At 50.0% G+C, this 21,356-nt stretch overlaps 1 protein-coding gene across 1 annotated transcript in view; it reads right to left on the bottom strand.

Moving 5' to 3' along the window:
* BDNF (brain derived neurotrophic factor) overlaps positions 1–6,318 on the bottom strand; it is a 38,869-nt gene extending 32,551 nt beyond the window's left edge. Inside the window, exon 1 of the mRNA XM_049821406.1 lies at positions 6,203–6,318. The gene's annotated coding sequence lies outside the window, so the exon portion shown is untranslated. The remainder of the gene's footprint in view (positions 1–6,202) is intronic.
* Between the last annotated feature and the right edge of the window lie 15,038 nt (positions 6,319–21,356).

Here is a 21,356-nt window from a genome sequence, read left to right as displayed (position 1 = left end):
CAAACAGATGAGAGAAGGGTTAATCCTGAAGCCTTCCTACTGCCAGGGTCCCTTCCTCCTCAACACGCCTCAACTTTTTTTTTTTTTTTAATGTGCTTCAGCTTGTATTTTACCATTTGTTATAATAATGGAGTCTAGTCAGAAGCTTGTGGCCCCATAAACTTTAGACATAATTTTAACTGTGTCAGCTTTAAAAAGTCAGTATCTGCCTCATCAAAGGGCAATCATGTCCAATGTGGGTGTCTGTGCCAATTGTGTTTTGAACTGCAGCAATAATCCAACCAAACCATGCGAAGAGCTTTTCTACACCCACATTTCTTAATTATCATCATAAGACTGAGGTAGCTGAGACCAGATCTATAATGTTTTCTGGATGTCAAAATGCCCACACACCTTCTGTAATCCTTGTGCTACCAGCCCCCTTTCATATTGCTTTTAGCTGGTCCATCTAATTATCTATTACCGTAGCTGTGTACTGCATTATTCCTGAGTCCCACAAAAGGATTGTCAGGAGGAAGGGGCTCTGTTTAAGAAAAAGGAAACAACTCATCTGACGAGACCTCCTCAGCTGCACAACCCTAGAAACATTTTAGTGGATGATAAACCCCTCCTCACCCCTTTCAGAAATGAACCATTGGGGTTTTTTACAGTCAGGTGAGACCTAGGGCTTTAAAAGTCTCTGCAATACGTTGCATCCGTAAGCAATGCGTTTTCTTGGGAGGTTTGGGGTCTGCTGTCCATTTGGAGAATAAATAAGTTCATTATTTTCGCATGTGCTATAGTCAATAAGGATCTGAAATGGGAAAGTAGCGAAAATGTTACGACTTAATGAACATGTTGCGTAATCATTCTTGCCAAATGTCAAAATAAATTGGAGGCCAGAGTGTACGGTTTATGCTTGTTAAATTGGGGTTTTGTGTGCTATTTCGGGAAGGAAAAAAAAAAGACAGACAGACCAGACCACGAAAAGGTAGGGGGAAGAGAAAAGTATACGCTTGGCCGCTTATGGCAAGACCTTGGTCCATGACGGTCCCACCGCTAATATTCCCCGCGGGAGACCATACAACAGCCTGGGCCCGTGGGGAAACCACTTACCGACAGCAGAGTTGGCTCTATGGCAAATGCCCCGGCCCCGAGGCTCTCCGCTAGCCAAGGAGGAGCAGGGGCCAACCCCCCGCAGCCCAGCTTACGCCACAGACCGGAGCCGGCTAATCCCTGCCTCCCTGGGAAGCGCATCGAGCTGCGCCAGGGGTGACAATCGGTCACATCCATTAGCGACTTCAAAAGACGTTTTTTCATCAGAGGACTCTGAGCTTGCGCTCTGCCATGAAGTTCAAATGACAACAGGAATAAAGCGACTGGAGCCAGATTTCGCTTTTGCTGGAGGCTGTCGTGAAATGTCTCTTCACTTCTACAGGTATCCCATCGAATCCGGTTTTGGCATAGAGGTACTGACAAATGCAGGCTGTTGCCTATGCTACGCAAAGAGTTTTCTGTTTGTCCGTGCGTTGAGTATCTTGAAAGCTCCGAGTTTGGAAAAATCTACACAGCTGAGGACCCGATCCTTTGAATGCTGAAGTGTGTCACGGCTATTTTCCCTTTGAGATTGCCTCAGGAAAAGACCAATTAGGATTACGTGATAAGTAAAATTACTCCCATACTTACGTGATTAGGAAAATAGGTCTCTCAAACTGCATGTTCAAAGGGAGATCAAAACCGTATCGTTCTTTTGCGGTTAGGTTTTGACTTATGTTTTTCCCCATTGAGTACATGTTCTAGCAGCACCGAGAGGCCACAGGCACGTGTTTCTTACTCCACCTCTACTTCTAGTAATGCGAGCGCCACAAAGGTGCCTGTATTTCTTGCTGCCTGCGTGAAGTGCGTGGCTACATATATGTGGCTTTCATTTATTTTGTTTCATGACACAGGGAGGGGGGAAAAATCCTTTTCATACACCTACATCTATCACATAGCAACTAAGAATAGAAGCAATATTGAGACAGATGGAAATGTTAACGGTGACAGCTCACAAGCACGAATCACACATTTGTGAAATAATGAAATGGGTGGGCAGTTGTTATATGAACTCCATGTCAGTTGGTATGTTTTCCTGGCTATAATTTTGCAAGAGTATGGCTCAGAGATATTTTCAGTTAATGGGAGAAGTCAGTGCCCTGCCCTGCACCTTGCTGGCGTGTGGGTGTAGGGATTCACTGAAGCTGGCGAGCGGTTTGCAGGCGAAACCGCTCACCGCGCGCCCTGGGCACCGCGGGACGTCCCCTGACACTTCCCTGCTGGGGCATTTTAGTATTCATAATGATCTGGTGGGAGAGACGCAGAAAGGAGGCGTAAAAACCTTTGGAAACCCAAGCACAAGGGAAACATGGGATACTCACACTTGTTTCAAACTCCTACTTCCAGGCGTACGAGTGTTACCTTTTTTTTACGTATCATCTACCCATATTCTGTGGTCCCTATTACTAGCTGGACTCGCCGACCACGAATGAAAATGAGGATTACCAAACCAGTCCTGCGTTTCTCAGTTCTGTCTTTCGAGTCCTTCATGCCCCCAAAGCCATCGTCTCCATTTTAAGGACCGCTTTGACAAGCCTGTTTTTTTTGCTAGCCCCAGTTTCCTAGCCCCAGTCTAATGTTAGCTCAAAGGGGAGGGAGCTGTGAAAGTGGCTATCCGTATGTATTTTACCTCGTGCTACCTGTCTCTTTCCCAGCTCTAGGGAACCTACTGATTTTCACCAACTTTGAGAGGTACTGTTTCTTACAGATGCTGTTTACAGCACTTGACGTGACTATTTTTTGCCAGAGGAGTGAACTAGATCTCCCCAAATCTTATGGATGCTCTCTTTGTTTGTGTATCTGATTAAAAAAATTCTAGCAGCTACATCTTCGAGTGCTCAGTGGTGATTTACTACAGTGATTCATGGTAAGACTTACAGCTCTGAGGAAAATTTGTCCCTTGGGTTTCATCCACCTTTCCAGAATTTCTCACGGCCGGGCAATCATATGCCACTGTATTTAGGAAGCAGCGTATGGTTACTAAATGGCAGCCAGTCTGCATTTTCTTTGGGCATTTCTGAGAGCTCAACAGTATCAGTGTGCTAAAGAAACGAAATAAAGGACTTGCTGTACAAAGGCAAACGTGTGCATCCAGCCACCTCAGATTAATGAAATGCTAGACATAATCCTCCAGCATACAAGCCTGTGAATGGTGGTTACTAAAAACAAACAGTGAGAACTATCAGATCATTTGAAACAGGAAATTATTGAACGATGCTGAAAATCAAGTGGTTGTCCAAACGGAGAGGTGCTGAGAATGAAAAACTCGGAGAGAGACCATGCCTATGTCAAATACTGCATTAAAAAAAATATCTCATGCCGGAGATGGACACCTCACGGCCACCACACCACTGAAGACAACACTCGTGGCATCAGGTAAAATAAAAGGAAAAACTATAAAAAAAGGAGCAAGAAAGACTGCCGTATCAAAACTTTGCAGGATGAGGAGATGGGACATTTTACAGTATCATAACCATAAGAGATGAAAGGTGGTGACGAACCACCACCAAAGCGGTGACAGCTCTTGGAGAAATAGTAGATACTAAAATCAATATAGCTACTTGCAGATTAAGGTATGAGTCACCGTGAGCAAATGTGACCAAATATGGCCCAGTGTCATTTGTTAGCAGCCGTCCGTCCCATGCGTCTCTGCAGAGAACGATTAGAATTCAACACAAACACGGCAGCAGAGGCAGAAAGGGAAATATTGGAACCAAGAGTTTTGAAAGAGCTGGTAAGAAAGTAATGGGTGTAAAATTAAAATATAGGAAGATACACAAAATTATCCATGGAGTGGAAGATTCATGTAAGTAGAAGCTCCTTGGCAACCTCCTATGTAACGGAACCATTTATTTTGGGAAGTGGATGGGCTTTAGTGGGGCTCATCACCACTAGATCACAGTAGATGTATTCAAATACCAGCTCTACCACCTGACTTTTTCCTAAGTGAAAAAAGGTCAGAGGACGTTTCATGATGAATTTCATGAAACCGATACTGCGAACTAGGTGCGTCTGAGTTTCAGCCAGCCTGCCGGTGACGGATGCTTCCGAGACCCATCTCTTCTCGGGCTACTTTCTCCTCCTCCTCTCCTTAGAGCTCCCGAGAAATGCCTCTCATCGCACCCAGACAGGCATCCCAGCAAAACGCAAGTTCCCCAAGTGGAAATGGAAAAATACACGGAGGGATCCAGCCCGGCTCCTTCCCGGGGCTCCCACCCAGCGGCGCAGCCGGGCCCGGGGCCGGGGGGGGGGGGGGGGGGGGGGGGGGCCGGGGACCCCAGGCCGCGGTTAGCGCATCTCCAGGAGAGGAGGACGGTTGTTTTTCTTTAATGATAAAAAAAACCCCCACAAACACAAAAAAACCCCAACCCCCCCAAGTAGATACTAACGCAGAAGAGACGCCAGGTGACCGACTTTCGCGGGAGCTCCGCGCCGGCTCCCCCCCGGTGCCGTCCTGCAGCACCTCCATTTTGGCTGTACCGGTACCGGTACCCGGCTCCGGTGCTGCGAGCGGCACCGTTCGGGGGGGCTGTTGACGACGTGTCTCTCCCCGGGATAAGGAAGACACACACACACGGAGGGGGCGGGAGAGGGGCGGCATCCCCTGCCCCCCCCCCCCCTCCATCTCCGCAGGACGGTGCCCCCCCGGGAGTTTGGGGGGGACGGGGGACGGGGGGGGACGGGGAGGCGGTCGCCGTAGCAACGGCGGCGGGGGGCTGGGGATGCCGCCCCCTCCTCCGCGGCCCCGGTGTCCGTGTCCCCCCCCCCCCCCCCCGCCCCCCGTCCCTCCTCGCCTGCCGGGGGGTTTCCCTCCTCGGCGGCGCTACGTGCGAGCCGGAGCGGGAGCCCGGCGGGAGGCGGGGGCGGCGGGGCCGCGGGATCCTCCTTCTCCCCCCCCCCCCCCCCCCCGCTTCCTCCCCGCTTTTCCTTCCCTCGCCCCGCTCCCTCCCCGGCGGTTCCCGGCGCCGCAGCGGGGCCGGCCGCGGGGGTTCCGCCGGTTCTGCCGCAGGGAGCGCCCGCCGCCCCCCACCCCCCCCCCCCCCCGCACCCCGCCGGGGTTTAGGAGGGGGTGGCTCCCGGCGGCCGGGATCCCCCCCCCCCTCTCCTCCTCCTCCTCCTCCTCCTCCTCCTCCTCCTCCTCCTTTCCCTTCCCCGCCTCCCCCCGGGCGGGGAGGCGGCCGCTGGCTGGAGCGGGGCGGCGGAGGCAGCGCGGTTCCCTGCGGACCCCTCCTCCGCGGGAGCGCACCCCTCCCCGGCAGCGGGGAGGGGGGGGGTGGGGGGAAGATCGGGAGGATCAATGCCCAGTCTCCGTGCAGAGCCGGAGACCCCCAGAGCTTCTCTACCTGCGAGCACTGCTGCTTACCGGCGCTGCTCCGCCAAACTGCTGACTTTCCAGAGCTTATTTTTAGCCCGGAGACTAAATATTATTAGCTACATTTCTACGTAGGAAGAATCGGAAGGGCGGGGGGGGGGGGGGGGGGGGGAGGCACTAGAGAGAGGGACATGAGCAGAAAGCTTATCCGAATGATCTCCAGGTGGGGGGGCTGCGTTTGGGTTTCAGGCTTGTCAAACACCTCCCCCCCCCCCCTTTTAATTATAGCAAAGTAGATGCGGATATTGGATCATCAGCAATACATGCACGGCTCTCCCGTTCAGTCGTAGGTTGCGTACACAGAGGGGCCATCAGTGATCCCTCAAGCTGGGGACCAGCTCATCTTCATGTAGGTAAAGATCAGCTGCGTCTCTTTATCTCTGTAAGATCGGTTGTGCACAGTGCCAGCTAGAGCTCGGCTGCATCTCTTTAGCTATGCAAAAATCAACTTGCATCCTCAGCTAGGGAAAAAAAAAAATCCGTCGCATCTGCTTATCTAGGTAAAGATCGGTTGCATCTCTGCCCAAAGCATGCACACGCACATAGAGAGACGAGATTCCCAGATTAAATCAGCCACAACTTAACTCAACTCGTAGAGCAATCTCATCAAGCTTCTCCTACCTTTTCTAGCCTCCCCACACCGAGCAGCCAGCAAGGTAACAAAACTGGGCAAAGAGCAGGCACCCATCCCCGCGCCACAGAGGGAGAGGCAGAAGCCAGAGGGGGGCCGCCGGGGGGGGTCACCCCTCCGCTTACCTTAGTCACAGCTAACCCCACGAGCAGTGGCTAGATCGCGGAGATAAACACTGGCATTTCCCAAAGTTGACACCGTCAAACCAACCCCCGGAGCTTGCAAGACTCTGTGGTTGTTGGTTGTTTTTTTTTTTCCTTTTCTTTTTTTTTTTTTTTTTTTTTTTTTTTTTCTTCTCCGCTCCTTTTCCTATTCCAGCCCGCACCGCTAGGAATTCAACTTCGCCCAGCTCCAGCGGGGCGAGAGGGCGGCGGGCGGGGACGGGAGGGGAGGGGAAGGACCGGGGTGGCGGAGAAGAGGAGGAGGAGGAGGAGGAGGAGGAGGAGGAGGAGGAGGAGGAAGAGAGGAGGAGGGGGGGGGGGGGGTGTCGGTACCAAGTACCAGCGGTTCCCCAAACCCGCAAGGGCGCGGAGCGGACCGCGGATCCGTCGCCGCCGGGGTGTCCCCCCCCCCCCCCCCACACACTCCGGGCTCCGCCGCCTCTGTCCAGGGTGCTGCCGCCGCCGCCGCCGCCGCTCCGCCGCCGCGCCCCGCTGCGCGCCCCGCTGCGCGCCCGGGCCGCCGCTCCTCGCCCCCGGCCCCCCCGCGCTGTCACGTGCCGCGGCCGCGCCGCTCCGCGCCCCCCCCCCCATCCCTTCCCTCCCACCGCCACCGGGGCAGCGCCCGGCCGTCGCTCCGCGGCGGGGCGCGGAGGTGTCCCCGTGTCCGTCGTGTTCCCCCCGTCGTCCCCCCCCCCCCCCCCCCCCAAGGCCGGGCGTGAGCCGCCCGCCGTGGCCGCTGAGAGAGAGAGAGGGGCAGGAGAGAGCCGGGAGGAGCGAGCGGGCGGCTGCGGCCAAGTCGCCGGCAGCTCCAAGTTTCTCAAACGCGGGGTTTCCATCGCAGCCTTAAATCAAAGAGCGTCGCAATTCAAGTTCCACTGTCTAAAGCACGATTCTGCCGGCCCCGGCGGGTTACGCGCTTCGGTATATTAAGTACTAGAAAGCCGAGCCCGCGGTATTAGATACTGTCGTTAAGCAACACCTCAACCTTTTTTTTTTTTTTTTTTAAATTTTTGTTTGTTGTTGGTTTTTTTTTTTTTTTTTTCTTTCTCTCCAGTTATAAAAATAGGCTTTTTTACCGGTACTCACCATTGTTTCTTTGCTGTCCTGGAGACAGAAGTGTCTTAAAATCCAGTCTCTCCAACAGATGCTGGAAGGTAATGTGTCTTGTTTGAAGTCATCATGTGAGAACTTCTGCTTTGCTCAGTGGATCGCCCACCACTTGGTGTGACTTATGAATCTAATAACCCTTTGCAATATCCGCAAGCTTAAACTCTCCGCCACCTTGGTGCCTACAGAAGACAGAAAGCAACTGGCAGGGAGTTTTTAAAAACCTATAGATTTAACGCAAACGCCTTAGCTCAGAGTCACGTTTCCCTTTGAGTTCTTACGTGATCTTAATGAATGAGCGGGGTTACCAACTAACACGCTATAAAACGTGATCGCAGCCGCCTCCCAGGAAACCGGAGCGGGACAGAAAGTTCCCGAGGAAAGTCCTGCCCGGCCGGGCGCGCTGTGTAATGAGCCCCTGACTCCCGGCCGCTCTCCTTCCACCTCCCGGCTCGCACCTGGGGCCGTGCAAGACGAGCTGGCTCTGGAGATTTGCATGGGTGACAGGTAAGTAAACATTTGGCTTTTTTTTTTTTTTTTTTTTTTTTTTAAATGTCACGCTCGCTCTCGCTCACACGGGAAGCGCTCCAGGGACTTGTTGCATACTAGCTCCTGCCACAAGAGGAACGTGGCACGCTTGCCAAGACGAACTCCCTTCGGAAACCCCTGCCTTTCCCCCAATCGCGACTTCCCAGCGCGTTTTGCCACCCCCCCTCCTCCCTCTGCCCTCCCCGGGAGGCGCAACCCCGGGGGCGGGCTGCCCCGCCAGCTCCGCACCGAGCCCCCGCCGCCGGGGAGGAGGCGAGAAGGGGCGGCGGGGGGGGGGGGGGGGCTGCATCCCGGGGACCTGCCTTCCCCTTCTTCTCCCCCTTCCCCTTCTTCTCCCCCTTCCCCTTCTTTTCTCCCCCTTCTTCTCCCCCTTCCCCTTCTTTTCTCCCCCTTCCCCTTCTTTTCTCCCCCTTCCCCTTCTTTTCTCCTCCTTCCCCTTCTTCTCCCCCTTCCCCTTCTTTTCTCCCCCTTCTTCTCCCCCTTCCCCTTCTTCTCCCCCTTCCCCTTCTTTTCTCCCCCTTCCCTTTCTTCTCCCCCTTCCCCTTCTTTTCTCCCCCTTTCCCTTCTTTTCTCCTCCTTCCCCTTCTTCTCCCCCTTCCCCTTCTTTTCTCCCCCTTCTTCTCCCCCTTCCCCTTCTTTTCTCCCCCTTCCCCTTCTTCTCCCCCTTCCCCTTCTTTTCTCCCCCTTCCCCTTCTTCTCCCCCTTCCCCTTCTCCCTGCCCGCCCCTCACCGCCGAGGCCGTGTTCCCCCCCAGGAGCTCGGCTCAGCCTTCCTCCTGCCTCCCGGCCGCGTTATTTCTATCGTTCGGACGCTTTGGCCCCTCTTGGGATGTTAAAAAACACCCGTCCGGGCGCAACTGCGGGGGCTTTCCCCGAGAGAGGTGGTGGAGCCCCCGGCGTTATTCCTGCCGAGGCTCACCAAGTCCGCGCCCCCCCCCCCCCCCCCCCCCCCATTTTTGTGTCCGAATCTCGGATTTGGTTATCGGTGCCCGCTTCTCCCGGCTTCTAAAAACGCCAGGGCGGAGCGGGGGGGCGGGGCGGGGCGGGGGTGCCGGCGGTGCGGGTTGCTTTGCTTTTGGAGGCAGATTGCAGCCAACTGAAGCTGGACTCTCCAAAGTTTGTGGGTGCTGCCTCTCACACCGGGAAAGAGCCAGACCAAGACCCAGCAGCTCCTCGCCCGCTCCCGTTCTCTCCTCCCGGACTGTTAGGGTTGCCTTTACGGGTCGGTTCTCTTCAGAGCGCCCGTTCTCCCCCCCTCCCGCACCCCTGCCCCGCGTCCCAGGTACCTCTGCCTGGGAGCCAAAGCAAGCAGCCTCTTCCATGACAACCATTTATGTTGATCCATGCAATAACCAGCAGATGCTGCCCTAAGACTGGTACAGCTGGTACTTTCCTGCCTCGGCTGTCCTGGGGGCAAGGTGTTAGAAGAAAAGTCAAGTGGTGTCCAGCAAAGCTGCCCTGAAGAGAACGGCTGAATCCCTTCGCCGGCATTACATACTTGCTGTATGACATGCAAGAGGCAGAGCAGGGCAGAAAGGCTGGTGCCGATGTAAGCCTGCACCCAATAGATCACCCTATCGGTTGTCACCCGAGCCCCGGCCTTAAGTATTGATCTTCAGTCAGGAAGCTGAAGTTTTCTTCCAACAGTTGGAAGTAGTCATAGTCAGTGTTAATAGTAGTTGGGAATACCGCTTTTTAAATCACATTAAAGGGTGGGGTGGGGGGGGGGGGGGGAAGGCACGAGTGTTTCAACAAGTGGGCTTGCAGGGAGTTCTGCTTTGTCCCAAGCTTCTAAGCAAGTAGCTCCTGCCACTACCTCAGGGGAGTAAAATAACTATGGTAATATCTACTTTGAGTAGTAAGACATACAGTTCATATTTTGACTACACCAATATGTATCTAAGTCTTAAAAGGTTCTGACTCCATGGAGTCCTCAGTGGTTTTGGACAGAGAATTTTATAAAGATGCAGTGTCAGTTACAAAAAATATTTTTACATACTTTTTTCATAGCTCAAGAGACGTAGCCTTTCATTGAGAAAGTAACTCCAGCTGTATCACTTGTAAGAAGGCATTTTATCTACAGCACCATTCCTCCGCTACTTCTCATCTCATTAACTTCTAGATATTTTCATTTTCTGATGACGGTCTCAGTTGTTAGAGATGTCCAGAAGAAACCTTTGCCAGGTCACAGTATTATATTGATGTAGTAATGTTAAACCTGTAAAAAAACTTCCAAGAAAGCTTCGCAGGAGATCCACAGCAGGAACTGGACATGCTGTGGTTTCAGTCCTGTCCAGCTGCATTTTCCAGAGCAAACTGACGGCGTTTGCCAGCAATGCTACGGCAGGGTCATGCTGACAGAACCACAAGCAAAGATACTCCTTTAGAGAGCTAACTAGAAGAGCTCCCGGTCAAGACTTCTGCTTAAGATAACACAACACGACTCCACCTACTTCACTGGGGATAGGTGACAAGTGATAACCCGTCTCGTGCTTGTTAGACCAAATCAAGCACGTGCTTGCCGAGGGGATAGTTTGATTTACATCGCTTCAGTCATGTCAATCTGAACTAGTTCATGAAAAAAACAGGCACAGTAGTCAAGAGAATGGTACCAAAGCGTATGGGAGAACAAACCGTCACTGGTAGGGTCATACGGCATGCTACAGCGCATGGGGTTTATCTGGCAGAAGAGGAGGAGGTAGGATAAAGCAATCCCAGTCCTTCCCTTGTAGCGCCATTCACTGGTGAGAGAACAGCCCAAGGCGTTCTGATGGACCAGAGCTGAAGGTGGGACATGAGTCAATGCACAGAAATGGTGGAGGAGGGTCACTGACAGACAGCTGAGAGAGATTCCTGCAAGAAAGGCATTAGAAAGGGGATGGAGCAGAATTAAACCCAGATGTCTGTTGAGTTTCCAGCCATTTCCTTTCCCTAAGTCTTGTTTCCGACTGTGTTTTTTATCTCTAGAAGGGTTGATCCCTAGGCCATGGGAGACCCAGCCACGAAAAATCACTTGACGTGAATAGGTGCGGAGGATTATTTTTCCCTCATTACGGTGGAGGGGCGCAATCGATTCAAAGTTACTCATTTGACAAGTCATACAGTTCAGTAAGAGTCAGGACTAGCGAGTAGAGTTTGGTCCACCGTTTAAAACTAATAATCAGGTGATCCATTTACAGGGTGTTGAAACGGGATAGCTGTTAGCTCTTGCCAGAACGACACGGCACAGCGTTTGCTGGATTCAGGTAGTTCATACATATAAGGCAATGTACATCTCTCCTTCCAAGTCTGTTTATCTTGGATTTACATTGTTACCAGATGAAGTATACAGCTGTAGGACTTAACTTCAGTGGGACTACTCATATGTAAATACTGACATAACTGTTTAGCAGATGAGGCCTAATTAAGTGGGAATCACTCATACATTTTCCCCTCTCTCAGACAAAAGAGCGTGAAGAATACTGCAGGAGCATTGCTAGGAAGTCACAGTGCCTTGAACCAACCTGCCAAACGCCAAAATCCTAAGCAAGCCGCAAACGTTGGTTCCCTGCCTTAAAACATCGTTGAAAACAAGGAGCTATTGCCGGTTGGCTTTTTCACGTACTTGAAAGGCTACCGAAACGTGTGGATGACTGCTAAGCACATGCTTAAAGACACCTTACATCCATTATGCACGGGCTGCTCCTTCAGAGATCACTGCAAATCCGCCTCAACCACCACCAGCGTTAGCAATCTGAGCAGAATCAGACGATAACAGTAGCTGTTAAGTTTATGGAGACGCTTCTGAAATAAGAGCTATATTACATCATCGCTGGTGTGAAACGGGGCTGCCAACTTCTCTCCACGCCAGCAATCTAATGGCGTGTTTGAAAGAAAGGTCCCCCGGGGTCACTGTGTGCTAGTTTGGCTGGTAACCTCCCGCTTCTTCAACAGGCGGATTTGGCACCTGCCCTGCTACTGCCTGGAGGGTAAATACCATCCTCCCAGTACATATTTAGGGTAGCCTCCCATCAAGTGTTGATTTTCTGTGCCTGATCTCCTCCTCCTGGAGATTATCCCGCTCTGATATCTCCATCTTTTCCCCGATCTTCATGCTGCAAGCGTTAGCAGTCTTTCACTCTGCCTCCTCCCTCCCTGGAAGAGCTTTCCTTTCTTTCCGAGCCTACTCGTCTTCAAACTGCTCCCAAGTGCGTATATTCCATGCTGGTAACATGCAGATGAACATCGTAGTCATGATCCCACTCAGATACTAAACAAGCCTCCCACCAATGCCTAGTCCTCCTTTAAAGCGCTAGAACATTTCAGCTCGCTTTCAGTCTCCTGAAAGCACCAGGAAATCCTCTGGAGTAGGCAGGCAGCAGCAAGCGTGCTCGCTGTGTTTGTACCTCAGAGAACGCCTTGGCACGCACTCGCCTTCCAAGCGCACGTTTGGGGGGAAGAGAGGCTGAGACCCCCGAGGGGGGGGCGGTGGGGCCACAGCCAGCGCAGAGCCTTGGCTCCCGCCCACCTCAGCGCCCCAGGAGAGGGGCTTCGGCGTCGGCATCGACGGGAGGCGTTTTGCACGCCGACTTCTTTTAAAATCACAAGTTGAGCCAAGCTTGCGTTCACCCTTGGTAAAACCGGGAGAGGGGCCCAAGGGCGGCTCAGGCTCGGTACCAGAGCCAGTACCGGTACCCAGACCTGATGTAAGCTGGGAAAACTGCAGGGTTTCCAGCATCCAAGGTGGTTGGAGCAAACACCTTGAGATGGGCGCCTTGGCCAGTGCTCCCGCACTGTGCAGGGTAGGGCGGGAGGAAAGGCGGCAGAGGTAAGAGCGGCTCTGCCAGCGTCATGTCAGCCACCGATTTGCTCATGCTGGGGAAATCCTTTGCTCTGCACTTTCGGCCGGCTCTAGGTCCCCCTGCATCGCTCTCGCAGCACAGCGGGGCTGTAGCGAGGGTCTAAGAACAGGTCTGAGAGTTTGGCATTAAGTTTTTATTTGCCATCAACTACTGTAAAAAGTTTTGCTTAAACTATTTTGGTTATGTATGGAAAAGGCGTGTTTCAGGAAAACTTCTAGAATTAAGGTTTTGTTTTTCTCAAACTACCGCTAATGCAAATGTAGTTCAGACTATACCTTATCTGCTTGTGTGGCACTCATTTACGTTAGCTGCAAAAGACAGGAGATGAGATAAATGTAATGGAAACTATTGGCCCATGTAAGTTCTCCTGGATGACCTGAGCAAAGTGAGCCACTGGGTATCTCTTACTAGAAGAAAACCAGAGATAGGGAGAGAAATCAGAACCTGGAGAAAAAAGAAACATGACAGCCGTAATCTGTTACTATTGCAACCTGATTACGGGATTCACTGGCATGGCGGGGGACCCTTTCTTTTGGCTATAAAGACTACTTCTTCTTTCATGTAACCACAGGGAAACTATTTCCAGACACATCAACCTTTAAAACGGATTCTTTCTACAATTTCCTTTAAAAAAAGCAAACATACAACGTGACAGTGAACAAAATACGCTGCACCACCACCTCGTCACATTTTTCAATGCTGTTCTGTACAGTCCTGAGTTAGTAAAGAACTCAGCACTTCCAATACAGAAATACTCTTCTAAAACTGAAGGGGATTAGCCTTAATTGTAGCTACGAGTGAAAAGTAAACACATACTTTAGTTCCTTTCTAAGTTAATGTTTAAAAGGAAACTATCTCCCAAACCATATTAATCTACTTCTCGACAGTCAAATACCCTATCAGCTTCCATGGGAGTTCTCAGTAACAGCTGCGCATTTGAACCTCATTGAGCATGATGGAAACGTGTTATTGTTAAGAACAAAATATCTGCTGGAGAAATTATATACTGAGTTAGCAGAGAGCAAGAGGAACTGCGTGCATATTGTGTAAGGATTATTGAGGGACACTGGTGAGCTCTGAGTAAGAGCGACCCTTGACTTTGTCTCGGCATTTATACGATGAGCTCTTTCAAATATAACTGCGCTCTCTAAGTCCCTGGTGTAAAAAAGGAAGAAGGTGAGATGACAACAGAAGAAGGGGGGAACAGGGAAACAGTAACGTAGGAGAAAAACACTAAAGGAAAGTAGAAATACAGAGAAACTCTTGTGAGGCTACCACTGAACTGAGGCATTTAGTAAAATAATAACCTCCATCCAGGCTCTTGCATTGAGTTAACCAAAACCCCCCATACTAGCTATGTTTGCAGCTGTCCGGTATATTTTTACCCTGTCATTTTCTGACTAAAACGACAAACAAATTCTCCCCTGAGACAGTAGTCACAACAGCCGGGAAATAGTGCTAATGTTGACCTAAATAAATAAAGCTTGTCCTGCGTAAGAATTCCTGCAAGGATCCTTTAACACGGGGTATTTCGAAAACATTTACTGCAAAATGCATGTGAAACCCTGGGGGACAAACAACCTGCTAGACACTACAGTCTCACTATCCCAATTTGGCAAGCGAGGCGGAGAGCTTTATAAATACGTTGCTGAAGAAAACAGTCGTACTCACGGTAAGACTTCTGATGCCAACTCAGAAGGTCCTGGATCCTACTGGTACACCTTTTAGTTAGAGCACAGATGAATTTTCATAGAAAAACCCATTGCTTTGTGGAGTTGTATGCATGGGTTTGAGCTAGGGGGTATTGGCACACATACAGCTTTAACTACCTGCCTTGTCTTACGAGGATTTGCATGATGTTTTCTGCCTCAGGTAGTGCTATTACTCCCGCTTAACTTTTTGATGGGGTCATTCGTTGCTGCTAATGAGAGCAGATACACACTTAACGGAATAGATCTCTTTAGATGCATTGTTTATTGACGCGAATAAGATCTGTTGTTCTTAATCAATCCGGAGCGGTAGAGCTGAGATCCCTTTCCAAAATCAAGCTGCCCAAAGATAGGGGCAAGTCTGGAGGAAAATTTTGTGAAGGCTTGTTTAGGATTTTATTGAAATGCATCAAACTCAGCGGTGTTAGAGGTTGTTGGTAAAAATATTATTGCTACTCCTACTTTCTATTTGCATCATAGATTTGAAGCTGGTTTTGTTCCATTTCAGCCCACATACTGCTGCAGCATCCTTCCTTTTGCTCTACCTGATAACCCGTCAAAAAGGCGGGCCGTTAGCAAAACCTCCGCTGAGGGGCAATTCGCAAGTCTGTTTCAGCAGAACTGACGAGACTGGCTTTTGGTTTTCCAAGACTTGGAGCCAGAATGGCAAAGAAGGGCCAATATTTTCATTTAGTGCCCCATGTAACGCTGCCCGCTTACCTTAAAGATGTTCTGGTTGGGCTCTCCGAGTCAGTACCTTCCTTACATGCAATGTACGTAGGAAACCTTTAGGTGTGCAGATGTCATTGTGAGTGAATCCACTTCAGCCACCTAAGTCCTTTCTGCCTTTCGGCACTTCTACTGGAGTTGAACTAAGTGTAATCTATGCATTTTCCCTTCCGCTTTATTTTCTGATATACTCTCCTATTCTAATTGCTCCTCATAGGAGCCGAAGTAACTTTTGTTTGTGACCCGGGGAACTTTATTGAATAAGTATATCTAGAAGTGTTTCTAACACTGAACAGCACACAAACTACACGATTACTTTTAGTGTCTCTTATTGAACAGAAAATATTTTAATAACCTGAAAGATTCTTCAGTGAACCGTGCTGGATCTGTGCAATTTATAGTGTATTTAAATATTTTTACATTGGTACCCAAGATTGAATTCCAATATTTCTCTTTTGTATCTCTTGGCATTTTAATACACTTCTGGGAACACTTACCTTTTATGATGAAAACAATATTTTCTAACATAAAGTGGTGATTTCAGCTTAAGTGCAACCATATGTAACTTAGGGCAAGGGCTTTTGGTTCTAAATAACTGTTTAATGTTAAGGATCTTTCACAATGGAAATGTCACAAACTACCATATACCAGCTTTCTTGGAGAAACAAAGATAAAACACAGAACAGTACAGCTTCTATAGTTAAGAATAAATACTTGAAGCACAACTGCAAATTGAAATTTTTTTCAATGAAAATTGTGTAACTACAGAGATATGGGAAAAACAGAAAACAAATCTGCTTGATTTAATGAGCCTGTCTCTCAGTATGGGTTAGATCATGTCCTATTTTAGTTTACCAGTCTGATTACTGGTGGGTAATAACACTGCTAAACCTAATTCCACAAAACTATGCAAATAACTTATCCCTGGGTCTGTACAGCATATACCCCTCATCAGTAGAAACATCACATTCAATTATTTTGTTTCAGGCAAAGATCTCAAATCTTTCAGAAACCTGAATTAATCTTTACAGCTTTGAGGGACTTTTTTGTGTCTATTTTACAAAAAGAAAAACTGAGGCAGAGAGCATTTAAACTGCCAGTAAATGACTCTGATATTGCAGTTCGGCCCCTAAGCAGTTTGCCCACAATAATAAGGTTGGTCAAGATTTGGCAGTCCCAAGATTTTTTTCTAAGAAGTATGTAATGACTCTTCTCCTGTACCCCCTGGGAATATTACTTTGACACTGGGAAAAGATCCATGTAAAAATATTTCTATCATAATATCAAGGAAATGCACTTATTCATATCGCCTAACAGCAAAACACTTGTGAGGAGCAATTGTTAATTTGGGGGTAAAATGACTTTAGTTGTTCAGCTTGTACGTAAATCAGAAGAAAAAGCAGAGGACTTTGGCAAACAGTGAGAGAATCTGATTTTCCAGCTCTTAAGCCTACAAGGACTTGCACTGTCTACCCTAAAGGTTAATATTCACCTGTGGTCACCTGTTTCCTGTGCATTTATTCCGTGGCCTGCACCCTGGGGTAGAGAATTTGGCAGAAGGTTTTTTGAAGAGCTGTGAAATCATAGAATAGAATCATAGAATCGTTTAGGTTGGAAAAGACCCTTAAGATCAACGAGTCCAACCGAAAACCTAGCACTGCCAAGTCCACCGCTAAACCGTGTCCCTAAGCACCGCATCCACACATCTTTTAAATACCTCCAGGGATGGTGACTCAGCCACTTCCCTGGGCAGCTTGTTCCAGTGCTTGTCAACCCTTTCGGTGAAGGAATTTTTCCTAATATCCAATCAAACCTCCCCTGGTGCAACTTCAGGCTGATTTGTCTCATCCTATCACTAGTTAGTTGGTAGAAGAGCCCAGCACCCACCCTGCCACAACCTCCTTTCAGGCAGTTGTAGAGAGCGAGCAGGTCTCCCCTCAGCCTCCTTTTCTCCAGGCTGAACAACCCCAGTTCCTTCAGCCGCTCCTCATAGGACTTGTGCTCTAGACCCTTCACCAACTTGGTTGCCCTTCTCTGGACGCGCTCCAGCACCTCCATGTCTGTCTTGTAGTGAGGGGCCCAAAACTGAACACAGGACTCGAGGTGCGGCCTCACCAGTGCCCAGTACAGGGGGACGATCGCTGCCCTGCTCCTGCTGGCCACACTATTTGTGATCCAAGCCAGGATACCACTGGCCTTCTTGGCCACCTGGGCACACCGCTGGCTCATGTTTGGCTGACTGTTGACCAACACCCCCGGGTCCTTTTCCACCAGGCAGCTTTCCAGCCACTCTTCCCCAAGCCTGTAGCGCTGCATGGGGTTGTTGTAACCCAAGTGCAGGACCTGGCCCTTGGCCTTGTGGAACCTCACACGGTTGGCCTCAGCCCACCAGTCCAGCCTGTCCAGATCCCGCTGTAGAGCCTTCCTACCCTCCAGCAGATCAGCCCTCCCGCCCAACTTGGGGTCGTCAGCAAACTTACTGAGGGTGCACTCGATCCCCTCGTCCAGACCATCGATAAAGATATCAAACAGAACTGGCCCCAGTACTGAGCCCTGGGGAACACCACTTGTGGCCGGCTGCCAACTGGATTTAACTCCGTTCACCACCACTCTGGGCTCGACCATCCAGCCAGTTTTTTACCCAGCCACGAGGCCACCTGCCCAGGCCACGAGCAGCCGGTTTCTCCAGGAGAATGCTGTGGGAAATGGTGTCAAAGGCTTCACTAAAGTCCAGGTAAACAACATCCACAGCCTTCCCCTCGCCCATTTAGCGGGTCACCTTGTCACAGAAAGAGACCAGGTGAGACGCTGTGGGAGCACCTGGCTGTGGAGGCAAGGGATGTCATTCCTTGTGAGCCTACAGTGGTTGCACTCCTCTCCTGGTGCCTGCTCTCCGTTCGTGGCCAGGTACCCTTCCGAGTCCCACCTTGCCTCCGAGCTACCGGAGCTGGGTAACAAGTTGAGCTCGTCCCCCGAGCCCCCGCGGTGCCGGGGTGGCTGGAAGCGCGCGTGCCCGGGCGAGCGCTGGCAGCGAGCCTCGCCGGTGTGCCCCGCGACGCTGGGGGCCCTCCGTACCACAGCAGCCATCCCATGCCGCCAGCCCTCCCTCTTTAATCAGGCTTTTAATCAATCAGCACTTGGGACAAAGCACGGGCCTGAAGAGCAGATGCTGTATGCCAATATTTTCCGATCTTTTAGGGGTGACTCATTTTTTGTGCAGCCTGTTTTCCATGAGGAGGAGAAGGCAACCCAGATACTACCAGGGAAGGGAGGTGTGAAGATTCAGATAACTACAATAAAGATAATTCCAAATTATTTGTCGGGAAAACTCAAGATGACTATCGTTATTAATAATTTCGGTCTCTGAGGTCTGTGCAGTTACGTGAGACTGGAATGAAACTTGGCCTAAGGTTTCCCTGCCTTTCAGTGGGTTTGATTGTTGGCTTAAAGATGCAGTTGCTCTGAAGATGCTGTCTCTCATAATCTCACATTTATCTTTTTCTCTGATTTCTCACAAATCTTTCGACATTCCTTGCTCGGGAGTAATCCCTACTAAATCTAAAGTATGTGGCAGTACTCTGAAGGAAAAAAATCTGGGAGTAAAATCTAGAAGGAAAACCACAGGCTGGAAAAGAAATGATTAATCACAAGGAAGTAGGTAAGAAGAAAGCCGCAGAATACCAGTACTTCTCAATTATTTAAACTTAATCAGCAGCATATAAATCACCGTATCTTAACGTGACACCTTCCTGTACCACTAAGCCTCTCAAAAAAATGTATTTTCGGTATTGGCCTAAAGAGTGTTCTCAGAGAGTAGAGCAACACAAACAAAAACAATGGTAGGAAGAAATGATTCAAAGAAGTTGTATAGTTAATTAACAACATAAAGCTACCTAAAAAGCCTTGAATGCAATTTGAAAAGTGCAAGCTGGATTCTTAGCTGCTTAAATTGACATAGCTCCATGGCTTTGGGGAGCTGAGCCACCTTGCACCAGAGCAGGATCTGTCTTACGGGCCTTGAGCCTCTTAGAGAAACAGTAAAGAAGAAAACCAAACCAAACCTGTTCAAATCACTCTAACGATTTCTTGTCTATATTGATAACTAAATGAAGCTAATTAAAAACCTTTTTCCCCACCTAATTCTTCATTATGATAAAGTCTTTTTGCTGTGCAAACTCATTAGTAGAGCTTATTCTCTGTCATTTACATTTAATAATATGAATAACCAAAAAGCACTGATAAATAACCCACTGGCTCTGAAATCCAGCAGTACAGAGAGGTCTATGCTTGTAGTTGGGTGAAGTAAATAAGGACAACGTGCTATATCCTCTGTCGCTATCATCCCCCATCCTTATACGCACCTTTTAGTACATCTGATGGCTTAAGTTATTCTTCCCACTGCAGCTACGTAGGCACCATCAAAAGCAAGAAGCACCTGAAATAATTGTGCCCTGACGTCAGGGTGCGTGCTAAGCCCTGGGAGGTGGTGCTGTGTTTTATGAGGGGACGTAGGAAACCGGCTCTTCCTGGGCCAGCCAGAGGAGCCGGTGGGAGCACACGGGCTCTCACTAGCAGCTTCTCCAGAGGAAACATGGAGCACATGGAGCCAGGAGGGATTAGATGCAGGCGGCACCCGCTCTGCAGGTTTCTGGCCAGAATGCAGGAATTGCTAATAGGCGAGGAGGTGTTTGTTGGGGTTCAGCAGCAGCGATGGGGCCTGGGAGAGACGATAGCGAGAAGGCCCCGGTGGGATGTGCCATGCTGGTCCAGTATAGCAGCACCTGGGAAGACGCTGGTGCCACAAGGGCACGAGAGCTCAGGTATCTCAGGTGCATCTGGACTGCGGGCAGGAGGAGGCATCCCCAGGTGTTGCCTCCAGTGCAGACCAAAATTCTTAGGAAGAGATTAAAATCAGAGCCTCTTGCTTGGATCTCAGCCCTTGCAACCTGCTTCTCCTCCCAAAGCAGTCAAGGCTGGGGTGCGCACAAGACTTTCCAAGTTTACCTTACGGAGACGCAGCCGGTGGTCGCGCACCGTGCTCCGGCGAGTCCTACAGCCCGCTCGTGGGAGGGGAGGCAGGCAGGGCATGGCCACCCTTCACCACGGCACATCCCCATCAGCGCCAGGGATGCCAGGCAGGGAAAAGGACGAGCTAACATCTACAGATGTGGCAGAAGAGCTCCGGCAACTGAAAAGGCTTTTATTGATCTGGGGACCGTGGCTACGTAAAGCAGGAGTGTCGTGTCCCAGAGTGAAAGGCTGGGCATCATGTTGGCCTACTGCTTCCCGACCTTGCCGTACACATATGCATATATGATTTACATGCACCTGTATGCATTTACATGCACACAAAGACTGACTATAAATCAGAATGGAAATACAGCAGTTTAGAGTATAAAACCCTAGAGATTAGAGAATGACCGAGAGCAATGGCACAAGAAATGGTCTTCCTCAGCTCCTGATGCCCTTTAAGTTGGAATGAGCTATCTGAAGCCTTTTCCCTGGAGGTACACTGGAGGAGGGGTGCCAGCAGGGGTGCTACAGTGAGAACACGGCTGGAAAGGTTATTTGTATGAGGCAGGGTGAAAAAAGTCAGGAAGACTTCGTGTCTCTGCCACACTTTCCTACAGATGCGACTCTTTCACGTGCATGGCTCTCGTTGGTTTGCAGGGGTAAGCGGGACTGTAAGTGCCGGATCTGAAATGCGTCGGCAGTATTTTTCCTTAGTCTTATCAGAAGCAAAGCAACATCAAAATACTGAAGTCGACAGAAATAATTTTAATACGTAATCATTATTTCCCACCCATAGTTTATGGCCGGATTGGCAAAAGTGTTCTTACTTAAGCACTGTCTCGTGGACAATACACGGTTCAACTAAGAAGTTACAATGCTTCCCACAATAAACTTAGGGCAGTGCAGGGTGTAAAAGCCATCATAGCCGTGCAAATCTCAGACTCCCTCACCTTCGCCTCGTACACACGCATGGTCTATGGAGGGCACGGGCATCGGCGAGATAGGCAGGAGCACGCAACGCGAGCCCGGACACCCCGAGAAAACTCTGAACCCAACCTACTCCACAGTTCCCCGTGCCCTCCCACACAAGCCACCCGCCACCCGATCCTACCTCTGAGAAGACACAAAGAGCCACACGAGCTCCTTACCTGGTGGAGCTGTCGGGAGGATG

This window comes from Accipiter gentilis, chromosome 17 (genome assembly GCF_929443795.1).
Source record: "Accipiter gentilis chromosome 17, bAccGen1.1, whole genome shotgun sequence".
NCBI lineage: Eukaryota > Metazoa > Chordata > Aves > Accipitriformes > Accipitridae > Astur > Astur gentilis.
Note: the sequence above shows the minus strand (reverse complement) of the source record. Positions and strands in the feature narration are given on the sequence as shown.